Here is a 16,390-nt window from a genome sequence, read left to right as displayed (position 1 = left end):
AAATGTAAGTTGTTGTGCAAGTGATAATGCCAAAGGCAGATAGAATATTTAAATATTATATAAATTCCTATTAAATAAGAGTGGCATATGGGTATATCAGGGAAATATCCTCAAAGGTTCAATTTTAGTTTACCATTTTCAACATATGTAAGTTTTCTTTAAAGTGCTAAGTCACATTCTGCCACATTTTGAAGAGCATGTCTATGCCAAGAAAAGGGATAACTCAGATCATATTTTAGCCTAATTTCTGAGGCATTGGGCAAAATAGAACCATTAAGTATTCATTAATGTGCTTTGTCTACCATCCTTTAAAATAGAAAATGTAGCTCATTTATTTCATTATTTACTTGCATCACATCGATAATATTTTTGTTAGTTCCACAATACTCAATGATTTTAGAATAAATCATCTTGACTCTTTCCCATCCTTTATGCGTCGTACATGTTCTCTGTTCACAGAGTAAAATATAATGTAGTGTAAATTCCATTAAACAGAAACTCCAGTGTGCAAAACGATTTTTTCCCTAAAATGGAATCTAATTTATATCTTGAGGCTCCATTTTCCGCTGTTCAACACTTCATCTTAGGTGATTCAAGCTTAATGCATATAAGCTTTTCTCAGTCAAATTCTGTTTCCTCCTCATACCCTGCATTTTTGCCAGCATATGAAAGTTCCATGGGTCTGTCTAATGCCACGGCATTGTTGGGAAGGGGTGTCTATTTCTTGGTCCTTGGAAAATATTCCTGTTAGCATCTGCCGAAATCCATATAATGTCCAGCTAATGGTTTGTGTGAGACACTCTGTATCCTCCTAATTCTGTTATCTTTAGGTCTGTCATTCTTTTCTTAGCTATCATGTTCTTCACTAATAGCAGATAGAAAATATTTGGATATCCTCCCCTCCCTCTCTTGGGCCTCAGAAAACTACTGGAACTGTATCAGGCCCTCAATCATAGACCCACCACACCACCATTTCCACGGTACTGCTTCTGAGCCATGGAGGCACCAGAGACCTGTCAAGGTCTATGTCCACCTTGGACTTAACCTGATGTGTAAAGCATAAGTGCTTCTCTCTTTCAGATCCCCAAACCTATCTTCAGTTTCTGTTTCCCCCACCTCAACCGAGGGACACAGCTTGTAAAGAGGAATTCTCAGAATTTATTCTCAGAAGTACTAACCAGAGCTTCCGATCTTGCTTATTCAGATATTCCGTGTTTTCCTCCAGTTCAGAGGATCTCTTATTTCCTTTGGTGTAGGAAAATTTGCTTATATATCACTATGCGTTCTTCTAAATCAATTTTTTATGACTTTGGGTTCTGACTCTCAATACCTGGGCTTCTGAAAGTTTTCCCTCTAAACTGTTTCTTTACCACTAGTTCCAAAATAGAGTTTAAATTGATTTTTTCTCTGCATTTCTTCTATAACCTTTATGTCCTGAGGCAGTGAATGTCAAGGTCCATTTTGAAATGGAGAGAGCTTTGAGGTAAATGGACATTCAAGGAAACTGGAAAACATATTAGTTAATACTTCTAAATGTTACATTGTAACAATAAAATTTCCAAATAACACTGTTATCAAAGTTTGGGGATATGCCCTGGGATTGCCAGCTGGAGTATATAAGAATTAAAATATGTCTTTTTAGTATCAACAACTGTTACAATTACACACATTTTCTCAAGCCATTTACCTGTCAACAACATTGTTCTTCTTCTCTGTGCATTGAAAGTGGAAGAGACCCATTCCATAAAGAAAGAAGCCAAACCCTGTGAAAATCTTCCCTCCTCTACAAATCAACAGGTTGCTTTTAGTTAATGAATGAGAAGAAAAATAGAACAAGTGTGCGCCACTTTAATTTTAGAAATTCAAACCCTTGAGCAGGGGAAGTCTTTTTCAAGTTGCCAATGATCTATTCTGGTTCCAATTTGTTGGTTGAGAGATAGAGAATACAGAAATCTCCATCAGATATACAAGATGTCTTTTAAAGCTTAAAATTTACTGCCTTTTTTATTTCTCCTTTTCACCTGAAATCTTTTCTGTTATTTGATGTTGCCTCCACCTGCTATGTGTACTCAGATAAACATGCCTGGGCAGGGTAGTATGCAAGGATGTCACCAGCACCAAAATGAACCTTTCTGGTAACAGTATTACAATAACCCATCCCCACAAAATTAAATGTTGCTCCTCTGATGGCCATGTTGTTTCATCATGGTGATGTCTCATCTCTCAAAATCCTTTACTATCTTATTCTGGGACCCTGACTAATATCAATGTTGCCCCTTATGCTGATACTAGGTTGGTGCAAGTCATTGTGGTTTTTGCTATTATTTTCAATGATAAAGAATAGATACTTTCTAATAGAAAAAGATATTCTGTCATTACCTACATCTTAATAGGTACACTATATTGTCTAGTATTAACTCCGTGTCAACCACCCTCATAGTCTCTTGTGCAATACAGTGAAACAGCTTAGAACCACATTTCCCAGAGTATCCTTCCTCATGTTAAAATTTGCCAATGAAAGACATACACAACATGGGAAACAGAAGAGAAGGAGGGGTCATTACTCTCTGGAAACAACTGTAGTCAGACAAGTGGGCAGACATGAGGTTTGAAGGAACTTCCAGAACTTCTTAAGAATCACCTGCATCCATGTTTTATATATCATACTTTTATGGTTATAATTGATTAGAGTATTCCAAACATTTCTGGCCTTCACAGAAACTTCAAGGGACGTTCTTGAGAGCCACTCACTTCATTGCTGCAGATTGAAATAGTTGGGGAATCTTCTAAATGTTCCTGGTATATGCTGTGGCTTGGGAATGACCTTAGAAGAACCACCCGCTTCAGTGCTGAAGACTGAATTAATTGGTCATGGCTTTGATCTCTGCTCTGCCTGTTTTTCCTTCTAAATGTTGAATAACTTCTAATTCCCCCAACTAAAATTTTCATACTTTGCATATATAAAGTGGCTCTGATTTCTTGATCTAGCCCTAATTGATACATTAAGCTTTATCTCTCTCCACTTTGTGAATTTAGTGAAACCCTTTATAAGATTTCTAATTTCCAGCCTGGCGCAGTGGCTCACACCTATAATCCCAGCACTTTGGGAAGCCAAGGTGGGCAAATCACAAGGTCAGCAATTCGAGACCAGCCTGGCCAACATGGTGAAACCCCATCTCTACTAAAAAATACAAAAAATTAGCTGGGCATAGTGGCAGGCACCTGTAATCCCAGCTACTTGTGAGGCTGAGGCAAGAGAATCGCTTGAACCCAGGAGGTTGAGGTTGCAGCGAGCCAAGATGGTGCCACTAAACTCCCACCTGGCAACAGAGTGAGACTCAGTTTCAAAAAAAAAAAGAAAAAGAAAAAAATATTTCTAATTTCCAATCTCTAACTATTTGGGACAAAGAGAAACATCCTCTAAAGTGTTCACTCTGGTTTGAATTAGTCCAAGTAGAGGTTGTAAGTATCTTTCTTCCTCTGTAGTAACTTCATCATTTCACAAGGTAAGATGAGAGCAAGATGTTAAAACATTTACATTGAGATGATTGTTGCATCCACAGAACTTCATACTTCCTGAATTTCTGGAACATGTAGCACTAAACTTCCCATTGTCTTTTTTTATGAGTAGATCCTCATTGAGCTTTGAAGACTAGGTTCAATGGCCTACAAGTTATTAATTTGCTTCTTACTAGTTTTAGCATTGGTGATTCCAAAGAATAATTCATGAGTTGCATATTTACTGGCAAAAACAAACTATTGTCAATGCAGATACCTAGAGAAATTTTCTTCATAAAAGGTTAAATCTGTATATCTGTTCATTCATGCCCATCTCAGAGAGTATATGCTGTCTGTTTGAAAGGACCATTTTGAAAATTTAACGAATCTTAAAATCTTCTTAAGTTCCTGAATACATAATTGACCAATAAAAACTTTGCTGAAATGTCCACTTACCCTCTGATATACTTAGGTACTTATCATAGTTCAAGAAATCTAATTGATCAAGATTATACCTGAGACTTGGCCAAAATATTGGCAGATGTTCCCTTATAAAAGTTCACTTCTGAAGACATGACCAGTCTTAAAGAGCTGTCATTGACATTTGAAAGACTACCTTACATAAGTGATGTGGTATTCTGATTTAATTATGAAAGCAAAAGGAAAGCTAAAGAGTTTATACCCTGGAATGTGAAATAATGGTGTTAAGCCATCATGTCTCAGTTCTTTCAGATATAAAGGAGTAAAAATTTGCCTTGTTAAGCATTAAACTAATGTCAAAAATATGTAAATAGAAATTAGAATTTGGGGTTGGTTTGCTGCACCAGGTGGACTCCAGCTGTCAGAACCAGTAAAATACCTGCTGAATCCTTTGGAAGGCATGTTATACATTTGTTTTGACCATTGGGACATAAGAAGGAAATATGACAATCAGCAACTTCACTGAAAGCATCACCAAGTTCCATACTCCCATGAATTCTTCATGTGAATTTAGAATAAAAATTAACAAAATGAACAAATTCATAATATGCAATTTTTCAGGGCATGTAGAAGTTCCAGACTTCCAAATTGTCTCTTATTTGCCTATAATCATCTTAGAAATACTCATAAATCTCTGAACAAGTACTATAGCATAAGCTTTAAAAGGAAAGTTGAAGATTAAAGAGTATGTGTCAAGTGAACATGCAAAATAGGTGTTGTACCATAGATGTTCTTTTTCTCCTTCTAGAAACATCCTTTTCATCCCTAGCCATTCAGTATCTTCATGTTCCCTCAGCTACATCTGTGAAAATGAATAGTCTAATAAACTCATGCATTATAAAAAATCATTGACTTGCTATTCAAAGGAAATTTTTAGCTAAAGAGAATTACTGGATAAGTCATGATAAAACCTGATCATTACATAAACATTACTGGAGCAACTAAAATTGTACAGGAAGACATTTGGAGTCAGGACACATTCCTAGTATCCTTTAAATCACAGCATATTTTACTTATATGTAACACTGAGCTTGTTTATTTTTATATTTCTTTTTATTTATTCATTTATATGTTCTATTTATCTGGACACTGATTTGGTATCAGCAGCTGACCTAGGCTTTCCTTACCGAAATAAGTGAACACAGGTGAGTGTCCAGATATTCAACATTTACATACCAGGTTCACACATTGCTAAATCTAAATTAATTTTCTTTATATTCTATTTCAAACTGCACTACTGAGCCACCCAGTGAACTCCATGTTTCCATTACAAAGCTGATACTAGTAGGAAAGCTGTGACCTGTAAGAAGAGCTCAAAATAATTGTGCAATAAAAGGGAAAAAAACAATCAAAAGGATTCGTTAGATTATACTAAAGTTGTGTAATAAGGACATCGTTAAAATTCCACAAGAAATTCTTACATGAGCTCATTCAAAGAAATACCTATACACTACCTTCCCATACTTGTTCTTATGAGGGAAATAGTGAACCATGATTTTTAAATCCAACAGTACTTAATATAGTCAGAAAGTTACTCCCTTTATCCTGTTATTCCCTTTGTAACTTTTTAATGCTCTCACTGCCTCTATCAGCCCTCAGGGGATACCAGCTGTGTTTCAGGACCCATAAAGAACCTGATTAGACAGACAGGATATGAGAAAGCTAATTATAGATGAAGGCAATTTAAACTACAAAATAGCTACAGGAAAGAAAACATTTGGTCAAGATGAATTTGGCAAAATGAAAAAGTGCACAACTATCTTCTGCTAGATCAATCCCTAGGTAAGAAGAAATTCAAACCCACCCTCGACTACCTGCAAAAGGTAAATTCTTTAGGAAAATATTTTAAAATGTGTTTTCTAAGTCACACACAGAGATTTCTTGTAATTACTCAGAGGAAATCTGGTCACTCAACTTTCTCTGTTTCTTTCTTATCTTTCACTCACAAAGTTACATAAAGGTAGGTGGAACTATCCAACTATACACCAGAGTGATAATTATTACAGTGTGCTTAATGACAAATAAAGAGTGCACTTGCTCTAAATCAGAGCTACCAACTTGAGAATAAAAAAAAAGATCTGAAGACAAACATAATAACTCAGTGATTAGACTAAGGACAATGATGCTATTGCCACGGAAACCATCAAAGAGAACCCAAAATGTATTGTAAATACCATCTCTTTGTTGTAGTGCTCATTTGTTTATTTATCAAAAAGTTCTTTAATGTGTTCAATAATATTAAGAAAAACAAATGTTTTAAATGTTATATCTCAAAATATTTGTAGCCAATATTCTATGAACAAAATAACACGAAAAATTGGCAAGAGAATTGCAGTAAATTCTGAAGTTTGGAGGTACCCTTAATTAATTTTGTTTTTGCCTGAAATTTCTTGACAGATATATTTGGTCCTGGCAATACAAACATGCTTTATATATAATATGAGATAGTTTCTATGATTTGCATGTGCCAACATAATATTTCCTAATGTCATTTGATTGCATTTTTAACATTTCATACCATTGGCCTCTTTTCTTCTGTTTCTAAACAGAATGAACAGTCCTAAAACCAGAAAATTAAGCAAAATATCTTCTGTTGCACAACATGTTTTGTTCATTACCAATTTAGAGTAACTGGACAGTCATTAAACAATCCCAACAATGTGGTATTAGGTGCTGAAATAGCAATGGTCCTATTCAAAATTCATAGATGATGACACACAGTAAGTACTAAACAAATATTTTGGAATGAGTGAATGTGTTATTAAATCTGTCCCACAATTAAAACATATTTTCCGGTGGCTCACACCTATAATCCCAGCACTTTGGGAGGCCGAGGCAAGTGGATCACGAGGCCAAGAGATCAGGACCATCCTGATCAACATAGTGAAATCCCGTCTCTACTAAAAATACAAAAATTAGCTGGGCATGGTGGCGCGTGCCTGTAATCTCAGCTACTCAGGAGGCTGAGGCAGGAGAATTGCTTGAACCCAGGAGGTGGAGGTTGCAGTGAGCCTAGATTGCACCACTGCACCCCAGCCTGGGTAACAAGAGTGAAACTCTGTCTCAAAAAAAAAAAAAAAAAAAACACCTTTTCACAAATTCCAAATCTGCTCTTCTAGATCCATGAACCAACTGAGCTTTTTTTTTTCTTTTGGTATGTTTCACTACTCCAATTTATAAACAGATGTGAAAACTCAAAACAGCTTTCCTCTCTTTCGCTAGGAGGGCACCTATCACAAATATCAAGGATTTTATTTGATTTTTACATTATGCCAAAATAACACCAACAGCTTGGACTCAGAATTTCTTCCTAACTTTAGTTGCACATAACATCTCTTCCCTTCTTAGAGAAAAAAGATCGATGTCAGTATTGATTCCCTTAACAGTAAGGCCTGACAACCTAACGTAATTGTAAAATAGCCTCACCATCATTTCAACAAAGTAGAGAGAAACAGCTTCAAAGACACAGTTCATGAACACATTTAGGAGCTCTATAAAAGAGGCACATATGTATAGAGACAGTTTTTGGAACTACAATTTAGTGATTTCATGGAAAAAAATAGTTAACCACATTTCAACATTTGCAATTTTTAAATACTTACATTTCCCACCTGTATGCTAAGATTTCTGATGGTAAAATGTGGATGCTGGCTTATTTTACAAGAAAACTGAAACATAATAATGAGGACAATCGATTATACTCCTAGGATTCCCCTCCTTTAGGGATTACAACTGCTTTTCAGTGCTTCACTCCGTTAATCCTTACGCCATCCATCCAAGTTAGGCAGGAGCTAAGCATATCACCCTTGTTCTATACACAGAGAAACTGATCTGCTGAAAGATTAAGTGATTTTCTTGCAATCAGACAATGAGCCAGAAATGGAGTGAGGCAGGGGAACACAATGTAACAGGTAAGACTAAAGATAAAAAGCAATAAGGAAGTAGGGAACCTGGTATACTAGTCAACCCATTGCACTCAATTGGGGTTCTAAAATGTATAACAAAACCACAGAAAAAGAAAAAAAAAGTGATATTTGATGGAGAAGCAGTGCAAGAAGATATCCTGATTATGAATTTTCAAAACTAAAGAGAGCAACTTTAAACCACAATAAACAAGAAGGCAAGATAATCTATGGGGCTGACATTGAGCTGCAAATTCAGACTCCTAATGCTTTATCTTTATGTCTCTTGAAAAGTTACTTACTACATATTCTGGAAGGCTTTATGATTCCATCATCATGTAAACAAGAGCTTTCATTTGTGAACCAAGGCACACCAGACCCCTTAATCCCCAAAGTGAATGTTTCCCTGTCAATTCCATTTTACATCTACTTAATGACTTCACCTCTTCTTAGTCACCTTTGCTAGGCACTACGAAACTCAAAGCACTATAGAGTTAGATAGAATAGCTTAAAAAATCACTTAGTCCTATGTTCTGCAAAAGATTAAGTAAATAAACTATTCCTCAAAAAAAGTGTGTGGTCAAATAAGTATGTCAGATACCACATTTTCAACTCTCTTTTTTATAGGTTTACAGTGCATGTAAATACATTAAGAGCTCCGACATGTTAACCTATAAACTGTTTCATTTGTTAAAGTCAAATTTTCAAAAATATTTACCTATCAAACCACTATTGTGCAACTGTATTACATCTGTATAACACCTGTGGAACATATTTGGGAACATATAAATTTTAACTCATTTATTTCACATTTTACAGAACACAGAGGGAGAAATAAATCATGCACCCAAGGTCACAATAGCTAATAAGAACAGAGGCAGGATGTGCAGCAAGCTCTCCAGAATCTTAATCGTGTTTTCTTTCCATGAAGCCATTCTGCCTTTGATTCTTCCCTCACTTTTAACTTGTAAATCTGGCATTGTATTTTATCTATTATATAATGAATAGGTTTTCTGAAGAAAATATCCTCTTCTTTTCATTGTCAGTATCAACTGATTCTTTCTATAGTTCTCAAACTTGGTAAATTACCAGAATCAATGGAGGAGCTTTTTATTTTTATTTTTGCTCCAAAACTGAGCAGATTGAGGAGGTTTTCAGAAGTAAAGATTCCTGGGCTTCAAGAATTACGATGGGTGGGGGCTAATAGCACCTTGCTATGCATAAGCGATATTGGTGAGCCCTAAAGGATTAGAACTTATTCCTTTACAGCAGAATTTAGTGGGTCTAATATCTTTCTGAGGGTATTTTTCAAAAAGTAGACTAAGCCCTGCACCTAGAAATTCTAATTTTGTAGATCTGGGATAGACCCTGATAATTGGAAGTTAACAATAATTTTCCCCTGTCCTCCAGGTAATTCTGATGTAAATGTATCTTGGATGACAACTGCACTTGCCTGGATTTCTACACTGTTATCTTCTGCATTCTGTCCCGCTCTACATACCATCTGGGAGTTATTTTTTATCAAATATGAAAATAGTGTCATGTCTCTGCTTAAAAACATTGGATAGGCCAGGCACAGTGGCTCATGCCTGTAATCCCAGCACTTTGGAAGGCCAAGACTGGTGAATCACCTGAGGTCAGGAGTTTGAGACCAACCTGACCAACATGGTGAAACCCTGTCTCTGTCTCTATTAAAAATACAAAATTAGCTGGGCATGGTGGCACATGCCTGTAATCTCAACTACTTGGGAGGCTGAGTCAGGAGAATCATTTGAACCCAGGAGGCAGAGGTTGTAGTGAGCCAAGATTGCACCACAGCATTTCAGCCTGGAAAACAAGAGCAAAACTCTGTCTTGAAAAAAAAAAAAAAAAATCACTGCAGAGAGATTTTGTCACCACCAGGCTTGCCTTAAAAGAACTTCTGAAGGAAGCACTAAACAAGGAAAGGAACAACCAGTACCAGATACTGCAAAAACATACCAAATTGTAAAGACCATCTACATTATGAAGAAATTGTATCAACTAATGGGCAAAACAACCAGCTAGCAATAATAATGGCAGGATAAAATTCACATATAACAATATTAACCTTAAACATAAATGGCTAAATGCCCCAATTAAAAGACACAGACTGGCAAATTGGAAAAAGGATCAAGACCCACCAGTGTGCGGTATTCAGGAGACCCATCTCACTTGCAAAGACACACATAGGCTCAAAATAAAGGGATAGAGGAAGATTTACCAAGAAAATGGAAAGCAAAAAAGAGAGGATATTGCAAACCTAGTCTCTAATAAAACAGACTTTAACAAAGATCAAAAGAGATAAAGAAGAGCATTACATAATGGTAAAGAGATCAATGAAACAAGAAGGGCTAACTATCCTAAATATATATGCAACCAATATAGGAGCACTCAGATACATAAAGCAAGTTCTTAAACACCTACAAAGAGACTTAGATCACCTCACAATAGTAGTGGGAGACTTTAACCCCTGACTGTTAACATTAGACAGATGAATGAGACAGAAAATTAACAAGGATATCCAGAACTTGAACTCAGATCTGGACCAAGCGGACTTAATAGACACCTACAGAACTCTCCACCCCAAATCTACAGAATATTCATTCTTCTCAGCACCACATCGCACTTATTCTAAAATTGACCACACAATTGGAAGTAAATCACTCATCAGCAAATGCAAAAGAATGGAAATCATAACAGTCTTGCAGACCACAGTGCAATCAAATTAGAACTCAGCATTAAGAAATTCACTCAAAACTGCACAACTACATGGAAACTGAACAACCTGCTCCTGAATGACTAATGGATAAATAATGAAATGAAGGCAGAAATAAAGATGTTCCTTGAAAGCAATGAGAACAGAAACACAATGTACCAGAATCTCTGAGACACATTTAAAGCAGTGAGTAGAGGGAAATTTATAGCACTAAGTGCCCACAAGAGAAAGGAGGAAAGATCTAAAATCGATAACTTAATGTCACGATTAAGGGAACTATAGGAACAAGAAGAAACAAATACAAAAGCTAGCAGAAGACAAGAAATCACTAAGATCAGAGAAGAATACAAGGAGATAGAGAAATAAAAAACCCTTCAAAAATCAATGAATCCAGAAGCTGATTTTTTGAAAAGATCAACAAAATAGATAGACTGCTAGATAGACTAATAAAGAAGAAAAGACAGAAGAACCAAATAGATGCAATAAAAAATGATAAAGGGGATATCACCACCAATTCCACAGAAATACAAACTACCATCAGAGAACACTATAAACACCTCTATGCAACTAAACCAGAAAATCAATAAGAAATTGATAAATTCCTGGACACTTACACTTTCCCAAGACTAAACCAGGAAGAAGTTGAATCCCTGAATAAACCAATAACAAAGTCTGACATTGAGACAGCATTTAATAGCCTACCAAACAAAAAAAAAGTACAGGACCAAATGGGTTCACAGCCAAATTCTACCAGAGGTACAAAGAGAAGATGATACCATTCCTTTTGAAACTTTCCAAACAATAGAAAAAGAGGGAATCCTCCCTAACTCATTTTATGAGACCAACATCATCCTGATACCAAAACCCAGCAGAGACTCAACAAAAAGAGAAAACCTGAGACCAATACCCAACATCATCCTGATACCAAAACCCAGCAGAGACTCAACAAAAAGAGAAAACCTGAGACCAATACCCATGATGAACAGAGATGCAAAAGTCTTCAATAAAATATTGGCAAACTGATTGCAACAGCACATCAAAAAGCTTATCCATCACGATCAAGTAGGCTTCATCCCTGGGATGCAAGGCTGGTTCAACATATGCAAGTCTATAAATGTAATCCACCACATAAACAGAACCAAAGACAAAAACCACATGATTATCTCAATAGATGCAGAGAAGGCCTTTGACAAAATTCAACAGCACTTTATGCTAAAAACTGTCAATAAACTAGGTATTGACGGAACGTATCTCAAAATAAGAAGAGCTATTTATGACAAACCCACAGCCAATATCATACTGAACAGGCAAAAACTAGAAGCATTCCCTTTGAAAATTGGCACAAGACAAGGATGTCCTCTCTCACCACTCCTACTCAACATAGTATTGGAATTTCTCGCCAGGACAATCAGGCAAGAAAAAGTAATAAAAGGTATTCAATTAGGAAAAGAGGAAGCCAAATTGTCTCTATTTGCAGATGACATGATTGTATATTTAGAAGATCCCATCGTCTCAGCCCAAAATCTCCTTAACCTGATAAGCAACTTCAGCAAAGCCTAAGGATACAAAATCTATGTGCAAAAATACCAATAAAAGACAAACAGAGAGCCAAATCATGAGTGAACTCCCATTCACAATTGTTACAAAGAGAATAAAATACCTAGGAATACAACTAACGAGGAATGTAAAGGACCCCTTCAAGGAGAACTACAAACCACTGGTCAAGGAAATAAGAGAGGACACAAACAGATGGAGAAACATTTCATGCCCATGGACAGAAGAATCAATATTATGAAAATGGTCATACTACCCAAAGTAATTTATAGATTCAATGCCATTCCCATCAAGGTATCATTGACTTGCTCCACAGAATTGGAAAAAACACTTTAAATTTCATATGGAACCAAAAAAGAGCCCGCATAGCCAAGACAATTGTAAGCAAAAACAAAAAACAAAGGTGGGAGAATCAAACTACCTGACTTTAAACTATAGTACAAGGCTACAGTAATCAAAACAGCTTACTGGTTCCAAAACAAAGATATAGACCAATGGAACAGAACAGAGGCCTCAGAAATAATGCCAGACATCTACAACCATCTGATCTTTGACAAACCTGACAAAAACAAGCAATGGGGAAAGGATTCCCTATTTAATAAATGGTGTTGGGAAAACTGGCTAGCCATATGCTGAAAGTTGAAACTGAAACCCTTCCTTACACCTTATACAAAAATTAACTCAAGATGAATTAAAGATTTAAAGGTAAAACCCAAAACCATAAAAACCCTAGAAGAAAACCTAGGCAAAACTATTCAGGACATAGGCATAGGTGAAGACTTCATGACTAAAACACCAAAAGAAATGGCAACAAAAGCCAAAATTGACAAATGGGATCTAATTAAACCAAAGAGCTTCTGCATAGCAAAAGAAACTATCATTAGAGTGAACCGGCAACCAACAGAATGGGAAAAAAGTTTTGCAATCTACCCATCTGACAAAAAGCTAATATCTAGAATATACAAGGAACTTAAATTAATTTATAAGAAAAAAAACGAATAACTCCATCAAAAAGTGGGCAAAGGATATGAACAGACATTTCTCAAAAGAAGACATTTATGTAGCTAACAAATATATGAAAAAAAAAGCTCATCACTGGTCGTTAGATAAATGCAAATCAAAACCACATTGAGATATCATCTCACGCCAGTTAGAATGGCGATCATTAAAAAATCAGGAGACAAAAGATACTGAAGAAGATGAGGAGAAATTGGAATACTTTTACACTGTTGGTGAGAGTGTAAATTAGTTTAACTATTGTAGAAGACAGTGTGGTGATTCCTCAAGGACCTAGAACTAGAAATACCATGTGACCCTCAATTCCACTACTGGGTATATACCCAAAGGTTATAAATCATTCTATTATAAAGACACATGCACATGTATGTTTATTGTGGCACTGTTCACAATAGCAAAGACTTGGAACTAATCCAAATGCCCATCAATGATAGACTGGATAAAGAAAATGTGGCACATATACACCATGGAATACTGTGCAGTCATAAAAAAGGATGAGTTCATGTCCCTTTCAGGGACGTGGATGAATCTGGAAACCATAATTTTCAGCTAGCTGACATAAGAACAGAAAAACAAACATTGCATGTTCTCACTCATAAGTGGGTATTGAACAATGAGAACACCTGGACGTAAGGAGGGGAACATCACACACCGGGACCTGTCAGGTGGTGGCAGGATAGTAGAGGGATAGCAGGGGGGTGGGAGGCTAGGGGATTTCTCCTTAGCATTAGGAGAAATACCTAATGTAGATGACAGGGTGATGGATGCAGCAAACCACCATAACGTGTATAGCTATGCGAGAAACCTGTACATTCTGCACATGTGCCCCAGAACTTAAAGTATAATAATAAAAAAAAGAAAATGATACTTGTTAGTGTGTTTCATGTAGTTTAGCCAATATTTGTTGGATGTCTCTAAGAAGGGAACCATGGTAAATATAAAGAATACAAAGATAAGTAATACTTAATCCTTGACATTGAGAATGAAGTTGGGGGCAAAGTTCAATAAATAAATTAATTAACCATATAAGAGATCTGAAAACGATGCTATGAGGAAATTAAGAATGTATACTTAGCCCTACCTGGGCATTGGAGATGAGCTAAATCATGAAGGAAGAACTGGAGATAATCAAGCAAAGAAAGGTGGTAATGGAATTCCAGGAAGAGATTCGGCAAAATGTGAACAACAGTTTAGCAGCTTGGTGCAGTATCTAAGAATGTACAGAAACCTAAAAAAAAATTCCCACTATTACTGATTATATGGTATGAGCGAAAGATAAATAAAGCAGAAGCTCATGTCAGGAGTCAAATTCTAGATCATGGGAGAATGTGCCCATATGAATAAACTCTCACTTACCAAACCTTATCTTCTGCTTTTCCTTAATCCGGGACCTCATGTTCCAGTACCATACATAGGTTGAGTACCACTTACCCAAAATTTTGGGACCAGAAGTGTTTCAGGTTTTGAAATTTTTTGGATTTTGAAATACTTGCACTACTGGCTCAGCATCCTTAATCCAAAACTCAAAAATTGAAAATGTTTCCTTTGAGTATGATTGCTGGCATTCAAAAAGTTTCATATTTGGAGCATTTCAGATATTACACTTTCTTTATTTTTTTTTCCCATTTATTTATTTTATTGCATTTTAGGTTTTGGGGTACATGTGAAGAACATGCAAAATTGTTGCATAGGAACACACGTGGCAGTGTGATTTGCTGCCTTCCTCCCCATCACCTACATCTGGCATTTCTCCCCTTGCTATCTCTCCCCAGCTTCCCACCCCCCACCGTCCCTCCCCTATTTCCCCCCAACTGACCCCAGTGTGTAGTGCTCCCCTCCCTGTGTCCATGTGTTCTCATTGTTTAACACCCGCCTATGAGTGAGAACATGCGGTGTTTGATCTTCTGGTCTTCTGTCCGTTTGCTGAGAATGATGGTTTCCAGGTTCATCCATGTCCCTACAAAGGACCCAAACTCATCGTTTTTGATGGCTGCATAATATTCCATGGTGTATATGTGCCACATTTTCCCTATCCAGTCTATCGTCGATGGGCATTTGGGTTGGTTCCAGGTCTTTGCTATTGTAAACAGTGCTGCAATGAACATTCGTGTACACGTGTCCTTATAGTAGAAAGATTTGTAATCCTTTGGATATATACCCAGTAATGGGATTGCTGGGTCAAATGGAATTTCTATTTCTAGGTCCTTGAGGAATCGCCACACTGTCTTCCACAATGGTTGAACTAATTTACATTCCCACCAACAGTGCAAAACTGTTCCTATTTCTCCACATCCTCTCCAGCATCTGTTGTCTCCAGATTTTTTAATGATCGCCATTCTAACTGGCGTGAGATGGTATCTCAGTGTAGTTTTGATTTGCATTTCTCTGATGACCAGTGATGATGAGCATTTTTTCATATGTTATTAGCCAGAAGAGAGTGGGGGCCAATATTCAACATCCTTAAAGAAAAGAACTTTCAACCCAGAATCTCCTATCCAGCCAAACTAAGCTTCATAAGTGAAGGAAAAATAAAATCCTTTGGGAACATGCAAGTACTCAGAGATTTCGTCACCACCAGGCCAGCTCTACAAGAGCTCCTGAAAGAGGCTCTACACATATAAAGGAACAACAAGTACCAGCTCAACTAAAGGGCAAAACAGCCAGCTAGCACCAAAATGGCAGTATCAAATTCACACATAACAATATTAACCCTAAATGTAAATGGACTAAATGCCCCAATCAAAAGACACAGACTGGCAAATCGGATAAAAAGCCAAAACCCATTGGTGTGCTGTAAGCAGATATTACACTTTTAGATTAGGATATTCAACCTGTATATTTTCCCAGCTTCTGCCAGTAGGTACTGGCTAGTTCCCTCCACTCCTTTTGAAATATAGTCCCTTTTCTCCCTTAAATGGCTGGCCCAGGGGTGGGGAGGGGAGGTGACAGTATATCCTGATATAGATGGAAGTTGATTTGAAAGGCAGAAGCTTTTGCATAGTCTTTAAGCAATACTGGAGAGGTATCCTGTAACAGGGAGAAATGAACAATTACTTCAGGGGAATGTAGGCTTTCAAGGTTTTTGATGAATCAGTACAGGTGTTTCCATCCCCCAGTGTCAGGGTCACATCCTTTCTACTAATGAGGTCTTGATCTTGGCAAGCAGATATTTTAGATCTGAGCATTCCTTTTTTTCAGCTCT

The sequence above is a fragment of the Sapajus apella genome, unplaced genomic scaffold, assembly GCF_009761245.1.
Source record: "Sapajus apella isolate SASKATOON/1434 unplaced genomic scaffold, GSC_monkey_1.0 scaffold73, whole genome shotgun sequence".
NCBI lineage: Eukaryota > Metazoa > Chordata > Mammalia > Primates > Cebidae > Sapajus > Sapajus apella.
Note: the sequence above shows the minus strand (reverse complement) of the source record.